Here is a 6241-nt window from a genome sequence, read left to right as displayed (position 1 = left end):
ATGAGTAGCACCAGTGTCAACAATAGCAAGCAATTCAACATTATTAATCAAGCAAGTACCTTTAATCAGATTATCTTCTTTAGGAGCTTCAGCCCCACTCAGAGCAAACACCCTACCAGTAGTATGAGCTGCAGTAGCCGCCTTCTTCGGTTTCGAGCACTGCGAACTGATATGGCCTTTCTCGCCACAATTAAAACATGTCGGACCAGCATCCTTACATTCCGTAACTCTATGACCAGCCTGACCGCATCGGAAACATCTCAGCACTTTCTTGGTACAGCTATCAGCACGGTGGCCTGGCTCGCCACACTTGAAACATTTACCAGCTACGGGAGATCCTCCCCCACTTGGCTTCTTCGCATCTACCACTTTCTGCTTACCCTTACCATTCGGAGATGCATAAGGACTACCACGATCCTTATTCTTCTTCTCACTAAGACTCTTGTAGTGAGCAGTCCTAGCCTTGCTATCTTCATCAAATATCCTGCACTTGTTAACCAGTGTAGGAAATCTACGAATCTCCTGGTAACCAATGCCTTGTTTGATCTCGGGACGCAACCCGTTCTCAAACTTGACACACTTGGATTCCTCAGCATCAGCATTATTATAATGAGGACAATACTGTACCAGCTCCTCAAACTTCGAAGCGTAATCAGCAACAGACATGTTACCCTGCTTCAGTCCCAGAAATTCCATCTCCTTCTTACATCGCACATCAGCAGGAAAATATTTCTCCAGAAAGGCCGTCTTGAACCTCTCCCAAGTCATCTCAGCACCTGGTACTTCAATCCTCTGTCGAGTGTTATCCCACCAGTTTTCAGCCTCTTCAGATAACATATGCGTACCAAACTGCACCTTCTGTGCTTCAGTACACGTCATCACCCGGAAAATCTTCTCAATTTCCTTCAGCCAAATCTGAGCACCATCTGGATCATAGCGCCCCTTGAATGTAGGAGGGTTATTCTTCAGAAACCTTCCCAAATTCCTAAACTCGTCGACCGGCGGATTCTGCTGCGCCTGCATAGCCTGCGCCATAGCAGCCAAAGCCTCAGCAATCACACGATCATTTTCTCCAGCCATACTCTGCACAACACAACCACCACCGTTAAATATCGACAGTGTCATTTACACTAATCGACCAACAGGGAAAACATCACATTATGACTCGACTGGACTGACCATGCTCTGATACCACTAATGTAACACCCTTCTACCCAAACGACATATTTAAATAGATTATCAGAGTACAACATGTAGAAGAGTGTACATTTCTTACAACATAACAATTATCGCATCACAACATAAAACATATTATTTATTTTATTAAAACTTCGCAGCGGACAACAATATTAATATTATCATTCATCATATAACAATTCATAATAATGGTTCAACATTATCTCAACAAAACATCTCAACATGTTAGTCATCATAAACAACTTAAATAATAATCAATTATCTATCGAATCCCATAACCCCGGTGTCACATGACCAGAGCATTTGACTCGACTCTGTAGAATAACTCTACACTTATTCTTCAAACCTCAACAATAGCTACTCCTCTTTATCTGCACATTGCTCATCATAGATGAACATAAACACATGCAGAAGGGGTGAGAATTACATTATTAAATAATAATATAACGACAGAAATATAAACATAAATATATTTCACAGATGCTAACACAGCTCATCATAATCATCATAATCAACATATTCATGAACATCAACAAAACAACATATCAAATGCAATGCACACACCCATGCATGACTCAACACGACTCGGTATACCCATTTTGTGACCAACTACAGGATCACCACTCCCAGATTCATCACCATAGAATCCGAGTTCCCCGCAAGGAACCAAGCCTCTCAACAAGCCCGGAGTCAACAACATCATTGGAACTCAGTCCGTTCATCACTAGGCATCGGCCTTTCATGAATGCATGCACACCAAGCATGCATCATAATCAACATAGCAACAACAGCATCATATCGTCATGTTATCATCATCATTAACACATTCTATCACAAAAGCATATCACATCATGCCACATAATCAAACACAGTATTATTACACTCTACTAATATCTATACCACTCAAAGCAACGGGACATGATCCCTCGTATACCATGCATCAGCTAAGTTACCTCGCTCAGCCTAAACAACAAAAACTGCACAACAACAGTCCAGGAAAGACCACAATTCTGCCCATACGCGTATTGCCTATGCCCATACGCGTATTGCCCACGCCTGACCAATTCCATACGCGTATTGCCCATGTCCATACGCGTATGCTACGCGTATCACATTCCCATACGCGTACCAACAGAGACCAAAACACGTTCAAAACATCATCTTCCTCATCCATACGCGTATTGCCTAGTGCCATACGCGTACCAGGCCATCTCATACGCGTATTGCCTAGTGCCATACGCGTATGACCAGAAACCAGATCTCCAGATCTGCAATGGCTTCTCTGCTACGAGATCTATCCAAATTCATCCTTCCACAGTCCAAATTTCGCACAAAATCACTCATATCATCTAATACAATTAGTCTCCTATTCGATTTCACAAATCCTAACATCATTGCATATAATTTCTACGAATTCCTTCGATTAAAATCCCAATTTCGTTCATCTAATATTTCACCATTTTCAGCATATTATTATTTAATAAGGTTCAGACCCCTTACCTCTTTGGATTGAAGGAAGTTCTGAGCAATCTTTGGCCTTTTTCCTCTTTCTTCTATTCCTCTTCAGCGTTTTCCCCTTTCTCTGACTCTGAGGCAAAATACGTGAAAAACACTCTGAGTTCTCCCTTTGGCCTCTTATCAAATTTCCACTTTTACCCTTCCACTCTTCATATTCCATTTATTTTATTATTTAATTATTATTAAAATAAATAACACCTATAATAATAATAATAATAATAATAATTCCCGATATTATTTAATAATTCCTTTTACCTTCCAATAATCATATTAAATAATATTTAAATTACTCTAACAATATTTGGGGTGTTACATGATCCTTCTCGTAATATGAACTATAGATGGTATGTCTTCTTCTCTGTTAGTGATAATCAATAGTGAATCTGAAGAGCGTCCTGAGAGAGGCAGATCTATCGAGTGATTCTGCAAGCGGTATACTATCTAGTGATGGAGGGTATCTGACATGGATTCTCGCACTTGGTCAAATCCGGTGATCTGGACATGTAGTTTTAGTCTCGTGGATAAAGTATTATCATTGAGACTTACGTTATAGTTTGGAAAAATGGTGAGGACAATACTTCCTACGTGAAGTGTGGTTAGAGAAGTTCCTATCATAGTGTTTTCATAATGGAGGTAGCTTGAGTCCAGTACAACTATTTTGCAGAAGACAAGTTGGTTCTTCCTTCCATGAAGAGAAAGTATGAGTCTGACAACCCTAAAGTGTAAGGTTGTATATCTTTCTGTCTTCCAATAGACGAGATATTGTTTCAGAAATTTGAGCATCTTTTGGAACATGAGAATACTCAATAAGGTTTTCTATTTTATGAGAATTTGTCTTTTTACAGAGTTTAGGAAGCGATAAAGAAGAAGTAGTAGTAATAGGTTGAGTGTTTGGTTCAAGTGTTTCCATGTTTAAGTAGTTTTCCCCCTTACTCACTCTCTTTATTATATTCATACCATATGCACCCCCTCTTTTTAACGAGACTTTGATACCACACTAATCGGGAGCCTCACATACATACTCAACCAAATTCTAATATACCAAATTATTCACCAAGATAAAAAAAAGAATCAACCAATATAAGATGATCAACAGAATTCAATTGACAAGAAATATTTATTCTATGTACAAGTTATAGATTATACATATTAAAAGTAGACATGACTAGTACTACCAATCTACTATAAACAAAAGAATTCAAAAAGTGAAAGAATTTTAAGGAAAAGAGGGACAAAGTCTTTTATATCCTGCCCATTTATCGAGACATTATCCATGTGCAGAAAAATATAACATTTCAAAATTCAAATTATTTGATGGCAATAAATAACATGCATGTCTTCTACCTTACACCCATATAGTTCCTTTTTAGACAAAAGAGTATGCTTATAATAATTACGTCGATAGTACATAAAAATAGAAGTATGAAAGGAGACGTTACCAATGCCACTGCCGATATCAAATTAAAAAAAAAACTAACAAAATGCATATGGTTCCAATGATATAGCAAACAAATCTACAACGTGTTGCGGCTTGCTTCTATATGGTCATACACCATTTTTTCCTTTTCCAAAATCTTTCTTTCCCTTTGAAGTTTTCTCTTTCTATCATCTGCCAATGTTTATGAAGTCGTGTGTTAGGTTTTTTCAAAGATATGATGCGGTTATGATATGTATTGTAATTATGGTAACTGGATTTCTTCTATCTTGAAAATAAAAAGGCAGCACAAAATGAAGCGGATTATTAGGAAGAACTATTCAAATACATTGCACGATTATTATTAGCATGGGCATAAATAATTACAATTTCTAACATGGAAGTTATTTAAGGGTAATAGTGGAAGGATAAAAGATCCAAACCAAAAACACCAATCCCCTTTATCAATTCTATGACAGACTAAATCATCTTGAATCTATGGCATTCTTTTCAACTGTGGCGAGCCAACATCAGAGCATCCATCGTACAAGCAAATGGAAGCCTACAAGTTTGTTCCAAAAATGCTCGTGGCTCGATCTTGTTCGACTGTCAATTGCGATAGCTTATTTTTATACCCTCAAATTTACCCTACCTACACATCACTCTCCATTGCTCTAATTCATGAGCATACATCTCACACATATAATCTCATAAGCATTTGTACCTAATGATCCACAAAGCTCCATAAACCAAAGGAACGAGGTTCATTTATGAAGCCTCAATCCACCTTGATCTTAATCTATATCCTCAAGCATCCCCACAAGCACGAAGGATCATTCAAGTCATCTCACTCACTCTCCAAACCTAAATTAGATGGTGAGTCCCCATTGAAGATACATGAAGATTATCTGGTCACCCAAAGACCTCAACCCTAGCTCTTGACCCTCATTGGCTTGTACAAGTCATGGTTCACCTTGAATCTTGACCATGTCATTGAGGACCCCTAAAATTCAAAGTTTATTCATGCCCCGATCCTTTGAATCATCTTAATACATCCCTTACATCACCAAACCCTAATTTATCTGACCATTATTCTTTATGAAACTTGTGATTCAATAAACCCTAGTTTGGGCATCCTTTGATCCTTGGCCTTGTTTAATTTGATAACCATATCATATCACCATTCATTTACCATCAATTAAAGTCAAATTCAACCATAATTCACCATTCAAACACTCATTCAATTCATGTTACAAGTCATTTGGTTCGGTCATGGTTTGTGAACTTTCAAGGCATTGGATTCACCTATGAACATGGTATAAAACCACACCACAAATCTACAAGCCTTATTTTACATCACGATATGATCATATGGGCTTAAAACATCCACCATTGTGCCTTAAAAATCAAGAAATCACAAAGTGGCATTTCTAGGTCAAGTTGGTTGGTCACATTTTGGCAAGAATGGCCTATGATTTGGTCCAAAGTCCATAACTTTTTCATATTGAAATCTTTTCAAGATCTTATTTGAGCCAAATGTCCTGATTGAGTCCCTCTTAAACTTTGTTTCAAGGTTCAAGACCTAACTCATGGGGTAAGTGATTGGAAAAATAGCAAGTGTATTATTTTTCCTGTTATTGTAATAAAGGGGAAATTCCCCGAATGTCGATCTCAAGTACTGCAAGTTAATATTGAGTTCAAATCATCGTTCAATTAAACAAGAACTAGTGTTGGGTTTTTTGTATTTAAAATTATAAAAATAAATACAAAGGAAAATAATAATGTAAAATAAGGGTTTTCAAGGGAAGAGGAACAATGCTAGGGAAGGTGTATAATTTGTCCCTGTAACAACTCTGAGTCACTATTGCATCAACAAATATCAATTACTATCAGGTCTCAAGGGTGTTTTCTCCCAAGTCCTTGGTGAGAAAACCTTTAATCATTCTACCCTAATTTTTATGTCCATAGGAAATTATGGTGAAGTTAAGCCTTATTATATCAAGAATGCTCTGATTCATACATGCAATCCCTAGTCATAGGTGATATATACTGCAGAGTAATCTTATGAAAAACCTTATCAATGGCGGTCCAGCCTAATTAATAACCATATAA

Source organism: Lathyrus oleraceus, chromosome 7, assembly GCF_024323335.1.
Source record: "Lathyrus oleraceus cultivar Zhongwan6 chromosome 7, CAAS_Psat_ZW6_1.0, whole genome shotgun sequence".
NCBI classification, from domain to species: domain Eukaryota; kingdom Viridiplantae; phylum Streptophyta; class Magnoliopsida; order Fabales; family Fabaceae; genus Lathyrus; species Lathyrus oleraceus.
Note: the sequence above shows the minus strand (reverse complement) of the source record.